A 22,993-nucleotide genomic window follows, 5' to 3' on the forward strand; every position below is an offset into this window, starting at 1 on the left:
CAGGGTGAGAGCGACATCTAGCAGTGAGCGGACTGCAGGACACCGACCAGATTCGTAACAATGACATTTTAGTCAAAAGACTATGGTTAAGATCAAAATTTGCTGTCAAAATTAACACTGGTGTCATGTGACTTTCCCCATTCATTCTCAGTTACCCCCCCACCAAACTCACTGAACACTTAGGGTGTCTGTTAAAACTCAGTGGGTTCAGGGGAGGCGAGAGAGACGTGGACTCTCATTGTAACTTTACATGCTGGTGTCGCTGTTGGATGGTGTTTCTTTCAAAAACGAGTGATTTATACACTTTTTAATGTTATATTTTGTAATATTGGCATTGTTTTATTTTTGTACTGTGAATTTTTTTTCATCCAATATTTTTAGGAGGTAGTGCCTCCCTTACACACACACACTCTTCTCAAGGTATATATATCATTGACCTGATAAAAATGTGTGTGTGTTTTAAGCACTTGCACATAGGGGTGTAACGGTACAAAAATGGTATGAAAATATTGGTACAGGTCTTTCGGTTCGGTATGCATGTGTACCGAGCAAGTACAGCATTTTTTCCCCAGGAAATTCAAACAGTAAATGGCGTTTTGACAGCCTTTGATGTGGCAAGACTGTATAAATGCCTTGGAGAGCCACTTCTGGGACGCTTCAGAAACGTGCTGGTATGAACACAAGCATTGACTAGAGTGGCCGCGATCAGCTCAGGTGGCTGTGTCAGAGCCGTAATGCATCGCAGAATTGTGCAGTGTAAATAAGGTCCATTCAAATGGCAGCGCGGAGCACAAGTGAACGCGATCATTCCTTCTCTGTACTGCTATTTTTAATGCTAATAATCATGGACGAACATCTCGTGTCTCATGTAATTGCTCAATCAGTGTTTCGACTACGGAAAGACGTCAACAAAACAGCTTGGAATTAAAACGTCACGTAGCATTTCATTTACCTCAGGCAAGTCATCAGTGTCCACAGCTCGTTAGTTCACTAGAGAAATGAAGTCTGAAACAATTTTGACAAAATATTACACTACTTTACCTGTTAGTCTTAAATATTTAATGTTTATTTAAATTAATCTGTTATGAAACATGTTATGACAGCCACTGTGTAACTGAATATATTTTAACAAATAGAAATATAAGTTAATTTAAAAACTGCATTATATGCAATTTACTTGCATACTTTTTTTTTTTTAAGTTAAGTGTTTGATATTATATTTAGAAATAAATAGTAATTAAATTTAAGTTTGGGTTAAGTTGTTAATTGTAACCTTATAATGTAAAAGGACTCCATGTTATTTAAAGCAAAAGCTGAGGTAGATTTTTATGATTTTAGAAAGAAAATTGTAATTGTAACTGAATGTATTTAGAGAAAGAGCAACTTGTTCAGTAAACCACTATTAAATGTTTTTTTTTTGGTTTTTCCCCTGCTGTACCGAAATCGTATGAACCGTGACTTTAAAACTGAGGTGATGTATTTATGCGTGTATGTATATGTGCATATTTAAATTGTACAAACAAGATTTTAGAGTTATACACTCTTAAAAATAAAGGTGCTTTAAAAGGTTCTTTACAGTGATGCCATAGAAGAACCATTTTTGGTTCCACAGAGAACCATTCAGCCAATGGTTCTTTAAAGAAGCCTAATTCTGAGTTCTTACCTTCTTATAATCTTAACAACCTTCTTTCGCCACAAAGAACCTTTTGTGAAACAGAAAGGTTCTTCAAATGTTAAAGGTTCCTTATGGAACCATTTAGACAAAAAATGTTCTTCTATAGCATTGTGAAGCACCTACATTTTTAAGAGTGTAGGACATTTGTAAATGGTGACATATTTTGTTCTGTTCTACACATAAACCTACTGTATCATATGGCTTTATTAGGGTTGCATTATAGCATGTGTCCTATCCAGTATATACTAGTTTTATTGTGCTTTTATGGTGCTCCCATTCACTTTAATTGTACCGAAAACCACGGTGTAAAAACAACATCCCGCCAAACATCTGCTTTTTTGTTTGACAGAAGAAAGAAAACAATGCAGGTTTGAAACGGCATAAGTGTAGGTAAATTATTAGTTTTGAACACTTCGTTTAAGACTTAAAAGCCAGAGTTACTGCAGTGTTTATAAAATTATGCCATGTGGATTTCATCAAATCAAGCATGTCAGTTTGTGTTGCTGCAATGTCATAATTAATCAGTTGTAGTTAAACGCAGTCATATTGATTGAATGAGATGCACATTTAAGCATTTGAATTTTCAGTTCAGCTGTCAGTGATCCCTAACCATAATCATGAACATTACAATAACTAATGTTTTGCGGCGTGAGTGTGTTTTACAGCAGTAGCGTTCTTCTGCATGGCTCTTGGCCTGAGTCCTTAGCTTTGCCCTTTCACAGATTGTGCGAGCGACTTCAGAAGAACCCAACCCATATGTTAAGAACACACACTGTGAAGGGTATTATGGGACAACTGTGTCCCTCAGGCATAGATACCCAGGTGGAATAAGGGGCTTCTGGGGGACTGAATCTTGTCTGAGGCTCAGCACAAACCACAATATACAAAAGCCGCTCAGCACAAAAGGGGTCAAATAAAGGATATCTATGAAATGCTATTAGCTCTCAATTAATGCCAAGGGCATATAAAGTATAATGACTCGTCTGGGTAATACGCATGTGTCCGGATAGCTGATACAGCTATTGAAAATTGGTGCACAAGCCTTTTATCTTACTTGCATGTAGAGCACATTGAGAGGGGTGAGGAAAGACTCAATGTGTCTGCGAGCATGATTTTGTCCATTTTCACATTAAATTAATCCTTTTAGCTATTTTACATTATTTTTTTGCATGCACAGTGAAATGTCCATTAATTTGTTAATGTGTTTTAGTATTTACTCTACTATTGAAGAGGGTTTTTTTTATACATTTGAAAGAAGTCTCTTATGCTCACCAAGGCTTGTATTATTTTCATACAGTGAAAACTGTAATTTTTTTAAATAGTATTACGAATTTTTAGTAGTTTTTTTTACTTTTATGTTTTTAAAAGTTTTATTCTTATCATGTTAAAGCTGAATTTTCAGCAGCCATGACTTTTCATTGTCATATGATCCTTCAAAATTGTTCTTTCTAATTAATATGAGTAGAAAACCGTTGTAGAAAACTATTGTTCTGCTTAATGTTTTTGTGGGAATTGCAATGCATTTTTTTAAGGATTTTTATTTGTTTTATTTTAAGTGTAACGTAACACCTTATTTGATTAGATTTTTTTAGGCATTAAAGGAGAACTCCACTTCCAACAATTTACAAATAATTTACTCACCCCCTTGTCATTCACAATGTTCATGTCTTTCTTTCTTCAGTCGTAAAGAAATTATATAGCAGTCCATTATATGGGGAAAAATGCTGAAATGTTTTCCTCAAAAAACATAATTTCTTTACGACTGAAGGCAGAAAGACATGAACATCGTGGATGACAAGGGGGTGAGTAAATTATTTGTAAATTGTTGTTCTGAAAGTGGAGTTCTGCTTTAATACAAAAGGGTTTTGCTGACACTTAACTGATTTAATGTGCTGTTGCTGAATAAAAAAATGTATATCTTTCCAAAAAAAAAAAAAAAAAAAAAACCCTGACCCAAACTTTTTAACAACAGTGTGCATTAACAACGAAAAAAGGTATGGTTTCATAAATTAATGAAACTTTCGGCATTTAAATCCTCACAAACTTTAGATTAGGTTGTCACACTTCTCAGTTTTTTTTTAGAGGCAGCCCCTCAAGAATACATTTACACGTTAGTTTTGATGCCTTTAGAGATTTAGTAATTTGTCGAGACAGTTTCCCAATTAATTTCATGTTTCTGTTTGTTGTGCCGAACAAATTATGGCTAATAAAGCAAGCCCAGTGAAAATATACTGGCATGTACCACCATGTTTGTGTCAAATGTTTAATATTACATCATATTTATATGAATATTATATTATTAGATTTCTATGATCGATCATGTTTTTCAACAATAATGAGGTTGCTTTAGATTACTAACATACTGTACAATGTCTGATACCATGAAACTCAGAATTAGGCTTGTAATTCAGTAGAAAATGGCTGTTTGAGAGAATTTAAAGACATGTAGATTGCATGTATATAGATTGAAACATTAGTCGAGTTGCAAAATCTACAATCAAAACTATATTATCGCCCAGCTCTTTATATAAAGTTCATATTTGAAAATTTGGTCATTTGGTCATAAAGATGTATAAATTGACTTGCCATGTTTACAATAATTAAATCAAAAATTGTGTTGAATTTATTATCAGTGTTTTATAAATGAAACCAGCATGAATACATTTTAGGTGCCTTTATTTGTCATTTACCCATATACAGTAAGTCTCTTTTTTACTGAATCTTACAGTTATAATACCTAGAAAGTCATTTGTGTGAACAGTAGCGATATTCTATTCTAGATTTGTGACTCAAGGCATGATTATGCAATAATATCTGCATTTTAAACACGTTTGTAATGCAGAGAATGAAAAGAGGTGGCAAAGTCATACAAGCTAGTGTTGATGAAATGCTTTTAAAGGTTCCTCGATAAGCTCCTTTGCTGGGTGTTTGTGTGTAAGTGACAGGCTCTCACAGCCCTGTCAGACTGTTTCTGCACATAAGCAGTTCTCCTAACATTATGCTTACTGCTTCTTGACTTGTTTTGTTCCTGTGTAATCCCTCCGCACTTGGTCGGCTCCATTCGCTGTGCTCGGGCTGCTGAAACTGCAGCTCGCTTTTAAACCTTGCTCAACTTCTCAAACTGACTTTCAAAGCATCTTGTCATGAGAAAGCAAACCGCCAAACTCTCTCACACATCACGCCCGCATCATTTTCATTGCTGGTCAAAAAACCGCTTTCATCAGTGTTTTCTTTATTGCACGGTGGCACACAGTTAGCAACGATTTTAATATTCCTGGGAGAATTTACACTTAATGTACAGTCCCGGTATCACAAAAAAACGTTATTCAGAAGTTTCTTTGTGTCAGCTGAATACTCTGATTGAAATTGATTCAGTAATATATCAAAATAACATCTTATTTACTGTTTGTTTTTCTTGCTTCTGTGGGGCTTTTATGATCTCTTCCTATTTTTTTTTAGTTTAAATCAGCTGGAGGGACAAGCTATGACGAGTGGGGTCCGCTAAGGTCTTATACAGCAGTAGGCTATTTCTCAGCTGGTGGGTCGAGATCCAAAAATGGGTCACAGGTCTGTTTTGATTGTGTCACAGACAGAAGGGGAAATATTAGAATAATATACATTTTCTAAAAGAATATTTGTATTTTAAATATGGTAACTGTCACAAACCTGGTCGGTGTTCCATTGTCTACTCACCACCAGATGTCACTCTCGCTCCACCCACTCACTCTGACTGTCACTTTGCATCTTAGACTGCATCTCCCATCCTCCACCGCTCTGATTGCGTCAGCCCCCGTGACCAATCAGGCATCCTATAAAACCCCGGTCCTCCTCAGTTGCACTTCCTGGTTTGTTGTTGTATTGTATCGTGTTATTATTCCTGTTCTCCTAGTGTGTTCCAAGTTCCTGGTTTTTTGATCTCCTGCCTGGTTTTCTCGTCTACGTCTGTCTAGCCGCCTGCCCTGTGATTTATCGCTCGTTATTATCGGACTATTCTCTTGGATCGCCTGTTACATTCCTGTCTGCTCCTGTCACGACCCTGCCTGTATGACCATGTCTCTGTCTAGTCCTTCTAATAAAAGCTCGCTTATGGATCCGCTCGCCTCTCGTCAATCTCTCCTTGTAACAGAACAAACCAGCTCAACAGGATCCAGCAGCTTTTCCCTCGGTCATTCCGGTATGGACTTTGGACTATTGTGTGTGGGCGCGTCGCTTACTGTGGGGGTCGCGGAGGAGGAAAGCGACAACGCGGTAATGGCGGCCGCGCACCCCGCTCATATAATGACGGCCGCGCCGGAGCGCGACGCCACAGATCCGCTGGCCGCTTGGCTCACTCGGGAAATGCGGCCACGCTGGAGCGCGCCCGAGCCATGACGACGGCAATGGATCGTATTGCTCAAATGGCGGCGAACGTAATGGATAGCATCGCTCTAATGGCGGCGACAGCTGTGCCCGTTCACAAAATGGCGGCCGCGTCGGAGCGCGTCCACACAATGGCGGCAACGGCGGAGCCCGTTCACAAGATGGCGGCGATCACAGAGCTCCGTCACGTCACAGCTGCCATACAAGAGCCGTTTAAAGGTACAGTTACATTCCCTGAGTCAAGTCAAGTTGCAACTGTGTTTCCTGAGTCAAGCCATGTCGTTCCTGAGTCAAGCCATGTCGTTCCTGAGTCAAGCCATGTCGTTCCTGAGTCAAGCCATGTCGTTCCTGAGTCAAGCCATGTCGTTCCTGAGTCAAGCCATGTCGTTCCTGAGTCAAGCCATGTCGTTCCTGAGTCAAGCCATGTCGTTCCTGTGTCAAACCAAGCTGGAGCTGTGTCAAACCAAGCTGGAGCTGTGTTTCCTGTCTCAAGCCAAGTTGCAGAGCCACCGCACAAGATGGCCGCCACGCCAGAGCCACCGCCCAAGATGGCCGCCACGCCAGAGCCACCGCACAAGAGGGCCGCCTCGCCAGAGCCACCGCACAAGATGGCCGCCACGTCAGAGCCGGCTAAAGCCCCGTCAGCCAAGCCACAGCCTGCTCAGGCCGTCTCAGTCAAGCCACAGCCTGGTCACGTCATGTTTTCTGCTCCTGAGTCGGCACCCATCATGGCCGGTCTTCCCGAAGCGGTTTCAGACTCAAGTCACGCCCCGTCTGGTCCCAAGTCTGCTCCAGAGATCACGTCTGACCTCAAGTCTGCTCCAGAGGTCTCGTCCGGTCTCAAGTCTGCGCCAGAGGTCCCGCCTGATCTCAAGCCTGATCCTGAGCTCCTGTCTGATCTCAAGCCTGCTCCAGAGCTCCCGTCTGACCAGGAGACAGACCCAGAGGCCTCACCAGTCGGAGAAGCCGTGCCAATGCCTCCTGAGGTGTCAGCTTCGGCTGTGGATCCTCCCATGGAGGCGGCGTCCCTCTACAGACTCTCTGCTTCTCCCCATACTCTTTCTACCTCCTCTATCTCTGCTTTCCCCAGGTCCCAGACCGTAACGCGGGTTCCTGTTCCGCCCCGGAGGGCTGCTGCGCCTCCGGCTCCGCCCCGAAGGGCCGCTGCGCCTCCTGTTCCACCCCGGAGGGCTGCTCCGCCTCACGCTCTGCCTCCGGCTCCGCCCTGGAGGGCTCCTGCTCTGCTTCCGGCTCCACCCTGGAGGGTACCTGCTCTGTCGGTCCTGCCTCAATCTCTGGGCTTCCCTCATGGACCTGGTCCTCCAGCCCTCGCCCTGTCTCCCTCCCATCCCACCGCTTCCCTGGACTGTTGTTTCTTTCGAGCGTCTGGAAGCCGCTCCTTGGGGGGGGGCTATGTCACAAACCTGGTCGGTGTTCCATTGTCTACTCACCACCAGATGTCACTCTCGCTCCACCCACTCACTCTGACTGTCACTTTGCATCTTAGACTGCATCTCCCATCCTCCACCGCTCTGATTGCGTCAGCCCCCGTGACCAATCAGGCATCCTATAAAACCCCGGTCCTCCTCAGTTGCACTTCCTGGTTTGTTGTTGTATTGTATCGTGTTATTATTCCTGTTCTCCTAGTGTGTTCCAAGTTCCTGGTTTTTTGATCTCCTGCCTGGTTTTCTCGTCTACGTCTGTCTAGCCGCCTGCCCTGTGATTTATCGCTCGTTATTATCGGACTATTCTCTTGGATCGCCTGTTACATTCCTGTCTGCTCCTGTCACGACCCTGCCTGTATGACCATGTCTCTGTCTAGTCCTTCTAATAAAAGCTCGCTTATGGATCCGCTCGCCTCTCGTCAATCTCTCCTTGTAACAGTAACACTTTACAATAAGGTTGATTAGTTAACTACTGTACATTTACTTCTTTATACTATATATATAATTAAATATTTAACATTAATGTACAAATATATAATAATGTATATACATATATATATATATATATATATATATATATATATATATATATATATATATATATATATATATATATATACACATAATATAATTTTATATTTAATGTTGCATTTTACAAATAAAATATAATTTTTCTATCATAAAAATAGTAAATGATATACAGATATATTTACTGTATGTATGTATATATATATATTTATATATATATATATAATTTTATTTTGGTAACACTTTACAATAAGGTTCATTAGTTAACATTACTTAACTACATTACTTAACATGAACTTAGAATGAACAATACTTCTACAGCATTTATTCTTAATGTTAATTTCAGCATTTACTAATGCATTATTAAAATCACAAGTTGTGATTGTTAACAATTAATGAATTGTGGACTAACATGAACAAATGAATAACAGTATTTCTGTTAACTAACATTAAAAAGATTAATAAAAAGTGTAACAAATGTATTGTTCATTGTTCGTTCATGTTAGCTAATACATTGACATTAATACAAGTGACACCTTATTCTATGTATTTCATCCTAATAATAATAATTGAATATTTAATGTTAAATTTTACAAATAAAATGTTTTGTTTATATCTTAAAAATAATAAATTATATACAGATGTATTTAAATTATTTATATTGATACTTACATTTTAAATTAAATATTATAATTTACATGTTTCTTAAATAATAATAATATTATTTTTAATTTAATATTTAATACATTTGACAGAAATGTTACAGTTGAGAACCACTGCTATGTTGGGGGTAAAGCATTCCAAGTAACACAAGATCCATAATTGGATTACTGTTTTAAAATACCTAGTAAAGTAACGCATTGCTTTTTAATTTACAAGAAAATGCCTGAGTTACTTTTTCAAATAAGTAACGCCAGTGACTTTGTTTTCCCATTTATTGACTGACTAGTCTCCTGTCCCCGTGTTGAGAGAAATCAAGTACAGAGGTGTGAACATGATGATACTGTAGATCTAGACTAAATGTGAACATGCGTTTACTCATCTGATTTACAAAAAACAGTTTTCATCAAAATGAATTAAAACAGTGAATTGCAAACTCAGAATATGATGCAAACCTGCAATAATTAAATGTTAAATAACAATATCCTTTATGTATTTAATCCTATTTTATTAACCAATGTCTTTGCTGCTGACCTTTGACGATCCAGTTCAACCATACTAATAAGAAAAAATTACTTTAGATAAATTAACATTTGTGCTTCATTTTTTTTTATTGCTAAAGAGTGTTGAACTTGTTTCGCCTGTATTCTACTCTACATTAATTTACTTTTCCTTCAGCCTGAGGCATTACTTTCCATAAAAAGTAATAGTAATGTCATTAGTTACTTTTTAGGAAGTAACGGAATATTGTAACGCATTACTTTTAAAATGAACTTTCCCAACACTGCTAAACGATATAGTCTAGTGGTTCTCAACATAAATAATAATAGCCATATAATCCATCTATAACCATATAATCACAATAGTAATTAAAATAGATGCTGTATCTAGATGTTTTTTAATTGACGGCCATTCGTTGCATACTTCCGGGGGGCCTTTCACTAGCCAAACATCTGTCATTGAGATGAATGGTAAAGCTAACGGATAGCTTTCTCCAGGTATTATAAACCTCCTTGGGCCCACCCATAAAAATTTCATCCGAGGCCCAGTGAATTCAAGCGACAGCCCCGGCTGAAATTAATGGAGACGTTTGATTGATTAGACCTGCATTTCACAGAGATTCCTTTGCAAATCAATGACTGCCTGCATGTAAGCGTTAATGAAATTGCACACCGGCAGAAGTGAGCTGACTTTTTCCATGACGGAGTTAAGAGTCTGCACTTTCTCTAAAAGCCCTGTGGAGATCTTTCCCCCTTTTAACGTCTCCATGAAAATGCCATTTGATTCCACAGTTTTACAGCCAGCGAAGTGTCTCCGAGTTGATTCATTTATTTATTAGTAAATGAACGTAATGAAACGCTTAAACACATTTCACTAGCGTTTTGTGCCGCTCTGGCTTTATTGCCTTCCGAGCGCCCACAAAGATTTACTTATTTGATTAATGCATTAGGTGCTTTTACAATATTTAGCAAAGCATGGACTCTCCTAATTTATAACCCCCCGGCTAAATGAAAATGGAAAAATATCTGCTTTCCTCTCAGGCTTGATATTATGTTTTGAAGCACAATGTTGAAAGGGCTGTAATTCATTATTAATGCTCACAATATAAATAGTTTAGATCTTATTAATATTTCATTTATGCTCGAAAAAAAGATTTGAGTGACTGCTACAGTATTGGCAAATTTGTAAATATATTATAAAGACAGTTCATAGGAAATACCGCCATTGGGAAAAGAAATGTAAACATACGTATGCCATATGTGCTTCTTTTGATAGAATTTCTAAGCGTGATATTTAACAAAAGAGTCCAACGGCTGTGTTAATTATGCACTTAGATGATGGTGACTAGTGAGTATGGTTGGCTTTCTAGGCTGTGTGTGTCGTAAAAGGGATAACTTATGTGTTTTATGGATCTTTTGAGCACTGTAACCGCCATCACAACAGAGATCTTTAATCTCACTGATGTGTGTTGGCTATCGCATTGGGACAGTCCTTGAGCAGGGGTCAGGTGATAATCTGTAATGCCGGGACGCGGGACCCTGAGAAAGCGAAAAAGGAATATAAGCTTTTAGAGATCATTAAACATTAATACAGTGTGATTTGTGTCGAGCCCTTGTGCTGAATTTCGGTCTACATCATTATAGAATTTCATCTCGGGGACCCTCTGAAGTGGCTCCATGTCAAACAGGAGATCAGATTGTACGCGCCTTTAGAGGAACTGATTAACTTCTGGTTTGCACAGTCGCTCACATGCTGAAGACTGAAGTGTTTTATCTGCATCCGCTTCGAAGCCCCTAAATAAATTGGCTAAATTGGTTTTCGGACCAGCTGTGTCCAGACCGGGCAAATATTTAACAGGTTTTTTCCTCTGCCAATGCATTACATGTGGAGACATCCTCATGTCTGTTTATTTCCATAATGGTCATCAAACTGTAAAATGATTGACAGTAGGTGTCACTAGTTGAGTTTGCCAGTAGATGGCAGTCTTTCCTAAGTACTGCGGATTGTGTTTCTGCACACCTGAGATGGGTCAAAGGTCAGTTTTTGGGGACATTTTTAATGGTTTTCCTTCTCTACCATGGCTTGTCAGGCAGAATATACGTATCTCACTAGTTATGTTATTTGGTTCTGTGGTAACTATGATTAATGTAGTAACTTGTTAAATTAATATAGAATGCATTTGCTGGCATTTTACAGCAGCTCGTCCGACCAAAATGAAATCTGAGCTTTCAGTTTTATAATAGATGTCATATATTTGATAAACTCCGCTATGTCACACAGAGCCAGAGAGCACATTCATCACAGTCTTGTCAAACAATGCAAAAGATGACCATTAGAGGGAGCACTTTTCACACAGACTGACATTCGTTTACTTATACTGATAAATGTTTTCTTGTCTTTTTGAAGGATTTTCTTATTGCTTGGAGTTGAAGACCGGATTTGGCAGTGCAGTCACAGACGTAAGAGATGGTCATTGTTACAATAAACTTTTCAGCAAGCTGATTTTATGCTTTTTTTTCTTGAGAACCCCTTCTAATGCTTGTAATTTATGGACTTATTTTTATAAAGTTACAATATTCTCTTAACTTTAAGATCAGACTTTATTATTGAAAAGTGTAATAGGTAACACTTTACAATAAGGTGTCATTTGTCAACATTAGATAATATATTAACTAACATAAGTGAACAATGAAAAATCTTTGTTAATGTTAGTTAAAAAATACAGTCTTTCATTGTTTGTTCATGTTAGTTCACAGTACATTAATTAATGTTAACAAACACAGCCTGTGATTTTAATAATAATGCATTAGTAAATGCTGAAATTAACATTAAGGTTAATAAATGCTGTAGAAGTATTGTTAATTCTTAGTTCATGTTAACTTTAGTAGTTAAATAATGGTAACTAATGAACCTTACTGTGAAGTGTTACAGTATAATAATAATAATAATAATAATAACAGTAACAATATATAATAATATAAGTATTATTATGATAATAAACAGTATTTTTATTTGTTTGTATTACATTTAATATCATACCAGTCTCTGCATGTTTGGTTTAACACATTTCTATTTTAAAATGAAATCCGAAATACACCAGAAATGTTTCCAAATAAATTGCCAGTTTATTTTTATTTATAATTGTTTGTTTATAATTATAATTGTAATTAATTAATTAATAATTTATTTTATTTATTTATTCTTATTTTTATTTTGTGAGGCACCTGACAAAAATAGGACGACAAAAATAACATCAGTTCAAATCAATGCAATATTTACTGTTGTGAGATGTTATGATTTCTGTTACATCATTAAAATATGTTGTAATTGTTGTAATATTTATTTATTTATATTATTATTATTTTTTTACTGTAATATGTTTTGTTTTTTTTAAGTTTCAAAATTTAAATCTCTCCTGCACACCAGGCCTGCATTTATTTGACCCAAAGTGCAGCAAAAACAGTTTTGATATTAGTGAAATATTTTAGTATTTAAAATAACTATTTTCTGTTCAGATATTTTTAAATGTAATTTGGTGTAATTTTAAAATATAATTAAAAATAATTTTTAAATGTGTCATTTCAAAGCTGAATTTTTAGCGTCATTATTTCAGTCACATGACCCTTGAGAAACCATATAATATTCAGATTTGCTGCTCAAAAACATATTATTATTATTATTGTTATTATTAGTATGTTGAAATCAGTAGAATTTTTCAGGTTTCTTTGATGAAGTCTAGAAGAACAGCATTTATCTGAAATAGAAACCATTTGTAACATTATTAATGTCTTTATCATCACTTATGATCAATTTAATTTTTTAAATAAAAGTATTAATTTCTATATACCCCCTTCCCCCCTCCAAAAAAAGAGAAAGAAATTAGACTCCAAGCTTTTGATGTGTATAATGTTACAAAAAGCTTTTTATTTCAGATAAATGCTGATCTTTGGATCTTTCTATTCATCAAAGAAGGATCGTGTGACACTGAGACTGAGTAATGATGCTGAAAATTTAGCTTTGATCACAGACATAAAATACATTTTAAAATATATTCAAATAGAAAGTAGTTATGTTAAATAGTAAAAATATGTCATAATATTACTGCTTTTGCTGTATTTTGGATCTGTTGAGCCAAAGAGTGCTCTTACTGTTCAAAAACTTTTGACTTTATTTTTTTTTGACATATATGTATGTGTGTGTGTGTGTGTGTGTGTGTGTAAATTATATGTATATTATGTATACAGTTAAAATAAAAACTAAATGTTCGAATTTTAAATAATATACAAATATTTTACTTGTCTTTCTTATAGAATCTTGGTTTGGAAGAGTAAAAGAAAACCTTTAAATAAAAGTAAACCTCTTGTACAGAGAAGCAGCGAGTTGCTCAGGTAATGCATTGATTTCATTAAATTGTAAAAATCTGAAAATGAAAGGATTTTTAAAATGTTTTCTCACACCTCTACAACTACTTAAAGGGTGAGGTACACTGGACAGACGGAACTCTCCCAAGTCGTCTGGAAGTGTGGCAGCACGTGGTCACATGACCTGGAAGAGAAAACCCAAGAGATTTCTAGGATCCCTCTCTGGTTAGTGACAACATTTTATGAATTTCAAAACATTTTTTGTTTGTATTCAGAGAAATGTCAGCCACTTAACTAGAAGCTGATGCTTTTGGCCTCTTTTTTTACGCAATGTTCCTGATGAAGGATTCAGTTAACCGTGAGATAAGTAAATCAGCGCACATATGGCTTGTGTGATTTCACCCGTGCTCTTGAGGCAAACCCCCTTTCGTTACACAGAGACCCTGATGTGGAGAAGGTGTAACGTATGGCAGCCTCGCATGACTGACGAACGTGGCTTAAACTGACATGACGACACAGTGTGTTGTTTTGATTTGCCCTTCCGCCTGCAGAATGGGCCGGTTATCAACCTGGAAAGAAGTCTAAAGGCTGATGAACTGATCCGCACAGCGACACAGCTGCGCTCTCTTCCCCTCTTCGTTTGTCCAGTCTCTCCATTTATGTCCTGAGATCCACAACTTTCTGCAACTCTGGTGAGTACTGTGCCCTTTTTCTTGAGAACCCCCTCTAATCCTTATAATCTTGCTGAACTGGTTCTTGCAGGTTCCTCTCAGGCCTGCTGTCTGTGTCTAAGCAGGAAATGCCATTATGGGAAATGGGATGACCTTTTGCGTTGGCAATCTATTGATGAATCAGCATCCATCCGGCTGGGAGCTTTCGCTGACTGTTGTAGGCCTTAAAGCGTGGGTTTATTTCTGTGCTGAATTCAAAGTGCGCACCATATGGATTGATTTTTTTTTTTTTCCCCCTTTGAATGTTACGAGCATGTTTGTGAAGGAGAGTCATTTGCAGTAGTATGGGAAAATATGACTGTGATATATTTAGCCAGTGTTCAGTGAGACTTGCTGACTTTGCTTGCAGTTCAGGGCCTGGTTGATTCTGACTGAGCGAATGCCGTAGAAACTAGGCTAACTATCGTAATGAATATTAATGGCGGATGTGTGCGTGTTTGCATCTGTCGCCACGGGTAGTTCCAGAGGTTTCCGCCATCTCCCTGCACATGACGTTGCGTCACAGTTATTTCCTTCCCACCGACCTGTCTCAGACACCTCAGAGGGAACTCTCAAGGGAGTTTTTGTCCTTTGTCATTGCGAGTAGTTTTGCCACATTGGCAGCTTTTGCTCAAGGGCCATCAGCGTGGGGACTGCGGAATAGTGCATTAAAAATAACCCGCACGAACCGTCGAGAGCTTGTGTCACACGTTGGCTCATGTTGGTGGCGAAAGGGGATGCCGACGCTTTGTCACGACACAATCGTGAGCTTACCCTGACAGGCTTCGCTTAGATGCTGAAAAATGCTGTGGATTGGATGGAAGATGGGCACTCAAATAAGAGCCATTTTAACTAGCACTGACACATCATGTGACTGTATCTCTTCATATGTCTTTTCATAGTAACACAGCTATTGTATGATGAATTATTTCTGAGCATTAAAAATTCTTGTATAACATGGTACACAGAGATAAAGTGTAGATCACTTTTCACACTAAAATCAAGATTTTTATTTTGCATTGTGACATTAAATGGAACTATTAAGTTAATAAATTAAACTCTCATTACCATAATGCAAAGGTTCTCAACCTTTCAATTGAAGCCTTCCTACATGGTATAATATAGTTCTGTTAATGTTATACTATGTAGGGGGCTTCAACTATATATTTCATTTCACTATATTATTAACAAAAACTAGGAAACTGTCAATATAAGTATATTAATTGCCACAATTAATTTTGTGATTCCAGACAATTCAGTAGTTACTGAGGAAAATTGATTCTGATTCTATTGATTCTGTTTTTTTATGGATGCCTTTTTCCGAAACTGAATGAAAAATATATATTAAAAAAATAGGTAATTGTGACTTATCTCACAGTACTGAATTTGTGTTGCAATTGCAAGTTTATTCAGTCTTTTTTTCTCCGAATTGCATGATACAAACTTGCATTTTTGACTTTTCTCGCAATTGAAATATCTCACAATTCTGAAAAACAAAGTCAGAATTGCAAGAAATAAATGGGCAATTCTAACTTTTTTTCTCACGGTTGCGAAATTTATATCTCGCAATTCTGACTTTTTTCACAATTGTGAGTTATAAAGTCCAGTTCTGAGGGGAAAAAAGACTGATATTTCCTCAGAATTGTGAGTTTATATCTCATAATTCTGATTTAATAGCTTGCAATTGTGTGTTTTAAAGATATAAAGATGTAAACTCACAATTCTGACTTTTTTTCACAGTTCGTAGTTCTAAAGTTCAGCTCTGGGAAAAAATTCTGAGTAATTCTGAGTTAATAACTCGCAATTGTGTGTTTTAAAGATATAAAGATATGAACTCACAATTGTGAAAATAATGTCACAATTGCGAATTTAAACTCACAGTTCTCGCAGTTGTGAGTTAACATCTTGCAATTTTGACTTTTTTTCTCAGAATTGTGAGACATAAACTTGCAATTGTGAGAAATAAAGTCAGAATGGCAAGATATAAACTCTCAATCTCAATTCTGAGAAATAAAGTCAGATTAGAGCTAGAAGTAAACAGGCAATTCAGACTTTTGTTTTTTTTTTTTTTTTTTTTTTTTTTAACAGTTGCAAGTTTATAATTCGCAATTGTGACTTTTTTTTCAGAATTGTGAGATAAAAACTCACAAGTTTTAGTTATAAAGTCGATTTCTGAAAGGAAAAATTACTGGTATTTTGTGAGTCTGCAGTATAAATCTGACTTTATAACTCACAATTGTGAGTTTATATCTCACAGTTTTGAGAAAAAAAAAAGTCAGAATTGTGAGTTTGTATCACACAATTATGAGAAAAAGATTCACAGTTGCGAAATATAAACTCACAATTTGGAGAAAAAAAGCCAGAATTGTGAAATAAAAAGTCACATATTAATAAATAAGGAATATTACTTTGGGCATAATTTGTCTGGATGTTAATTCTCATTAGATTTTTATTATTGTAATACAGTAGTTTTTCTCTATCGAAGTAAAAATAATATTGTGATTATGCATATCTTTCCACATCATCTCATTAATGTGACAGTGATTTATTTTCAGTTGTGACAAAAAATGTATGTGCTACTTTTCAAAAGTTTTGGGTTAGTATTTTTATTATGGAAACATGTAATTGATCAAAAGTGAAGTGTTTTTATGGTGTTACCATAGGTTTGTTTTTCTAATAAATGCTGACAAAAACAATCCTGAAAAATGTTTATGACCTTGACATGTTCTTGACAAATTCATACGATTAATCTACAGTACAGCATAAAATCTTTTATAACAAGCTCTAAATGGTCAGTTTCTGGACTCATAGCTGATGTTTCTGATGTTTGATGTCCATGAACTCTGTTTCTTAATCAGTGACAGCACTACAGAATGCTCTTCTGTCTCATAGCGTCTCCTTTTTTTATAAAGTTTCCTTGTGAAAGTCAAGGATGCTCTGGGAAATAATATATGAAACATGGTGCAAAAGACATAAAAATTGTACACGGTCTGGGGAGGATGGATGAAGAGGCTTGCGGGTAGTTAACATGCTGGAGCGCTTCCTGTCTCGGCTGCATGCTTTGGCTTTTCGGGTATTTTGGCTTAAATGATGCTCTTGTCATCTGGGCACACATTAAAGGCAAGCCCATCTGTGACTGCGGGATGAGTGAATGCAGGGCACACGCAGATTACTCTTATTAACATCTCAGTGCCACCATTATCGGCTCAGCGGGGACTGGAGTCCCCTGTTTGTCACAGTTAATGTTTCCAGTGCAGTCAAAGCCTGACTTATGATGGACTATTTCATTCCTGTTGAAGACCGACTCCGTCTGGTGTGTTGTGTGGTCTTGACTCTAATTTGTCATTCTTTAGTATTCATGTATTCATAGTACACAGCTCGAGCACATTCACTTGTGTTTGTTTGTGGGAGTTGGATGCTTTTTTTTCCTCTCTTGCATGCATGTCTAGAGATTTCGTAACTAATTGAACTTCTTTTAATGTGTGTGACGCGTGACGCCAATGACCATGCAACTTATGTAAACATCATCGCAAATCGATACAATCAGGCTCACTGCAATGACTGTTTTAACAGTTACAGAATGCATTTGCATAAGCAGAGTGCAATGAATCCTTTGGCACATTATGCATTGTCACCCCATTGTAGGAATCTTTTTGCAGTCATTTTAAATCTAAAGCATTTTATAATTGGCTCATGAAGTGAATGGAAAATTGAGCTAATTATTGCTCAAACACTAGCTGACTTTTAATGTCTTTTAGAGATGCATGTTTTGAACCCAGCACAGAGAGGATGTGCATGAACATGCCTAGTCATAAAAACATCAAATTACATCTTAGAGGTCGAAGCTTAATTCTGTACTCACAGAGCTTGGCTGTAAGGATTTCTGAAGGTTCAGATTTTGTGTCTTTGGAACAACTTCCAGTTGGCCATCAAAGAATAAATAAATTAATAAAATATAAATAAATTACATTAAAAAAATTAAATAAAAAATGTTTTTGTAAGTTGCAAATGTTATTTTATATGCGCTAGAATTTTTTTTTTTAAAGTTTTATAAGAAAATATTTTATTATATTAATGCATTTTAATTAGTGTATAAATGCAGGCCTTTGCAGTTACATCTTTGCTGGTATTTCATATAGTAATACATAGTAATACGGTAATACACATAGTAATTTAATATAATAATAATAATATATTTTTTTAATGTAATTATAATATATATTTATAATATTTAATATATTTTTATTTATTTTTAATATAATTCATTTTTATTTATATCTTTTGGTTGTGTATTAAATATTATTAAATATAAACATTTTATATCACTTACATTTTTATGATTTTGTTTATTAGATTTTTATGATGCAATTCTAAATGAAATTATGCAGCTGCATTGCATTTGTAAAATACATTTTATACCGATCACTAACGATTATTTTGGTAATCGAGTAATCTGTCGATTATTCTGACGATTAATCAAGTAATAGGATAATTATAATAAGTTTTTTTTGTAGCAACGTGAATTCCGCATTATAACAAGTCCTTGCAGAGGGCGCCAACGGCTTGACAATTGTTTTTACACTTTACTGTGCAATCTAATCCTTGTTTAATATTGACTCAGCAACATTTAATTCAAATGTTCCACGTAATCTTTAATATTATTATAATACATGATAACCTATGGTATATGATGCAAAATTGATTTAGAATTTACATGTAAACACTGACCAGGCCATTCAGTCATCCTTATTGTCAAGCCTTGTGTTACTCTCAGATACCCTCCTGCAATATTTACCAGGTCTTGAAATTGCTTTCCGATATGAATTCTGCTTTTCAGATTTGTTATGTGGAAAACACCCCCATGCAAACATACTGCTGCCAGTTTTTAGCTCATTGGATTTTAAAACTTCCTGCACACAAGATCTTGAGATGTAGCCTATTGTACAGAAAGATGAGCCAGCCAACTGTAATTGAAAATCAGGATGAGCCTTGTATAATATTTCTGTGGATTGTTGTAGTTCTTTCTCATACAGCGTAGACCCTCACCATCATTTTTTTTTTTTTTTAATTTCAAAGCTCTTGTAAAAACATCCTGTCGGTAGTGAAGGTTCTAGACCATTTAGCTGGAGGAAGCAGACTGGGGGCTAGTTCTGCCTTTAGAAAGGCAATTGCATTTTACGTTAAATACTGTATATATCCATATATTATTTAAATATATAGACCATTTTTGTAAAGTATATTAAAGGGATAGTATTAAAAGGATAAACAAAAGAAAATTCTTGTTCATGTTCATGTTCCTGTATGACTTTTTCTTTTGTGAAATACAAAAGAAGATATTTTGAAGAGTGGATCACTCTCAGAAAAAAAAGGTACAGAAGTTGTCATTGAGGCGGTATTTTTGTACCTAAGTGGACTATTTTGGTACCTTGAAAGTACATATTAGTAGCTAAAGTGTACATATTAGTACCTAAAAAGTACAAAAGTGTTCCTTTTAAAAAGGAGTGCTATAATCAGTTTCAGCTCCCATTGACTTACATCGCATGGACAAAAATACTATAGAAGTTAATAGAGGGTATGCATGTGATATCACCATTAGCTGAAGCGACTGCGGCTATGCTCACTGAGTGGCAAAAAGACTGGATGACATTGGTTTCAACGTGCGGCAGAACACAAAACACCAGAACGAGCGTTGCGATTGACTGTACAAAGAGATTTGACAAGAAACCTGAGGTATATTTTTACAGACTGCAGTTCAAAGAAACAAATGGTCTCCAGGCAGCGAAACGTGGATTTGCAGTTATCATTTAATATTAATATGTTGAATTGTGCAGTAAAATCATATCCTATATATTGTATTTTAGTATATCATATTGACAAGTCATCAACTAAATTTTTACCGTATTAAATTCTGCATAACTGGATGTTTTTAAATAAACACTAACAACAACTATATGCGTTTTTCAGCTGAACGATATGACGATATATATAACATTGCTACAAGTGATCACTGGGGTTTAGACCTATTTTCCTCGGCATCAAAATCAGACACATAAGTGTTAGAAAAGACTATTTCTGGCTGCGTCAATATGCATTCACCACTGGATATTTGTTAAGTTGTTAGGAACATTATATCAAGTTTAACAACCTTTAGTTTAAACTGATTATTGTTTGTTTTACTCACATTTTCGCATCTTCCCTATTAAGGGAAGGCTGAGGGGGCATGTCCTGGTGGGAAAGTGATGTCAATGCATACCCTCTATAGGGTCTGAAACAGTTTGTACCAACATTCTTTAAAATTGATTTATTTGTTATTTTTTTGTATTCCTCAGAAGAAAAATGCATTCAGTACAGGTTTGGAATGAGTAAATGATGACAGAATTTTATTTTTGGGTGGACTGTCCCTTTAATTTAGTAATGTATACCTGTCGGTTGAAAATCTGAATGTTGAACAATACCTAATTATGGTTTTGGTAAGACATGGTTGTGTTAAGAACAGAAATGCACCTCCGATAAACAGTAAGGAGGTTTAGCAGTCTGCAAATGCACACGGTGTGTACAGTGACAAGAAATGGCAGGATAAATAAAATAACTGCAATAATGGCTAAAAGGAATTACTTTCCAAATATTCTTTTATTCATGTGTGTCTAAAGAAAATAGTCTGGGACTGGTTATGTCACGGAATGCTCTGGAAGTAGGAGGTTTTTAGTACTAAAAACACTTTATTTGATCATTTTAACAGCCTTACAAAAGTCCCCCCCACAGAACCGCCCCCTGCCTGTCATTTTAGCTTTTTTAAAATCCAGAGCGATTGCCACATTGATCTGGTCTGTAGCAAAAGGACTTTTGTGTTTTGCATAAATTGCCTTGTTAAACAGTCATGCTTTTCAACAGCACATGGATTGTTTGTTTCTGTTCAAGCCTGCTTTGCAATACTTTCCTCTGCCACTAATGATTCACTTTGATGCTGATGCAGCCTGACTGATTCTAAGGCAGGGCATTAAACGCACACACACACACACACATTCATCTCATCTCAGTACTCCAGAAAACAAAGGCAGGCATTTTGGCTTTGATTTTATAGATCTATAAATTTTAAAAGCTTTAGATATATTTATACACAGTAAGCATATTATACAGTGTGCCCTCACACATCTAAGTATTGCATGCATGAATATGCAAACACAGCTCTATTTATTTCTAGAAGCAGCGTGAGATTACTACATTCTTTTTTCCCTCTCTTTTGTTTTTTTGGGAATTACTGCACTGTTTTGTGTGTGTGTGTTCAGCAATATAGAAATACAATGTCAGATATAATTATCCTTAGAACTATGGAAGTCTGTATGTGCTTCAAAGAAAAGAAAACAAACAAATTAAAAGGCAGTTGTTACTTTTCCCCCCATTATTGTGACTTAATATCTCATAGTGAGAGTTTTCAAAATTAAGACTTTTCTTGTAATTGCAACCTCATATTTTACAATAATGACTATATTATCCTGGAATTGCAACTTCATTTTTTATTGTTGTGACTACTCATCATTTTGATTTTGTATTTTATAATTAAGAGTTTGTATGTCATAACTGCAATTTTATTTCTCTTTTAATGTTGACTTCTTACAACTGTGAGTTTATATCCCAGAATTGCACATTTATTTCTCATTATTGTGATTTTTGTAATTTCAACTTCATATCTCATAATTACCAGTTAATATTTTAGAATTGCAGCTTTATTTCTCATTATTGTGATTCTTTTATAATTATAAAACCATATCTCACAATTACCAGTTTATATCTCAGATTTGCAACTTTATTTTTCATTGTGATTCTCTTGTGATTTTCGTCTTCATATCTCAATTATGAGTTTATATTTCAGAATTGCAGCTATTTCTCATCATTTTGATTCTCTTGTAATTTTCAAATTCATATCTCATAATTATGAGTTTATATCTCAGAATTGCAACTTTATTTCACATTATTGTAACTTTTTTATGTAATTGCTACTTATCTCACAATTGTACGTTTTTAATTTGAAATTGCAGCTTTTCAATCCCTGAATTGAAACTTTTTTCTATTATGTTTTTTCTTGTAATTGTGACTTTATATTTTAAAGTTGTAAATATATATTATCTTGAAATTGCAACTTTTTTCATTGTTGTGACTACTCATAATTGTGACTTAATATTTCATAATTAGAAGTTTATATCTTTATATCAGACTTCATATCTCAAAATTATGAGTTTATATCTCAGAATTGCAACTTTATTTCTTATTTTTGTGACTTTTTTTGTAATTGCATCTTATTTATAATTTAAAATTGCAGTTTTTTCTTAGGATTTTTTTCATATATGTGACATTTTATTTTATTTTATTTTATTTTATTTTATTTTATTTTATTTAAGCTTTTTCTCATTATAGTTTTTTTCTTGTGATTTTGACTTAATATCTCACAATTTTAAGTTTATATTTCATAATTGCAACTTGAATTCTTTTAGTAAATATCTGCAAAAATATGAATGTAATTTATTCTTGTGAAGCTAAAGCTACATTTTCAGCAGCCATTACTCTAATATGCATATTTGATGCTGAAACATTTCTTATATTCAGTCAAAAAATTGTTGCTTTAATTTTATTGAATTGTTTTTATTCTTTTTTTAGTTTTCATGAATAGAACATTAGTCTTCACATAAGCTCCCCAAACGAGAATACAAGAGAATATCTGTAAAATGCAACAGACAACCTCTTTTCTAGATTAAAAAA

At 35.6% G+C, this 22,993-nt stretch overlaps 1 protein-coding gene across 9 annotated transcripts in view; it reads left to right on the plus strand.

Annotated features, from left to right (window-relative positions):
• Positions 1-22,993, plus strand: part of pcbp3 (poly(rC) binding protein 3) — a 94,235-nt gene that overhangs the window by 20,661 nt on the left and 50,581 nt on the right. For all 9 annotated transcript variants that reach the window (XM_051118316.1, XM_051118315.1, XM_051118320.1 and 6 more), the window contains 4 exons: positions 11,575-11,627; positions 13,479-13,556; positions 13,644-13,754; positions 14,081-14,221. The gene's annotated coding sequence lies outside the window, so the exon portion shown is untranslated. The remainder of the gene's footprint in view (positions 1-11,574; positions 11,628-13,478; positions 13,557-13,643; positions 13,755-14,080; positions 14,222-22,993) is intronic.

This window comes from Labeo rohita, chromosome 9 (genome assembly GCF_022985175.1).
Source record: "Labeo rohita strain BAU-BD-2019 chromosome 9, IGBB_LRoh.1.0, whole genome shotgun sequence".
Lineage (NCBI taxonomy): Eukaryota > Metazoa > Chordata > Actinopteri > Cypriniformes > Cyprinidae > Labeo > Labeo rohita.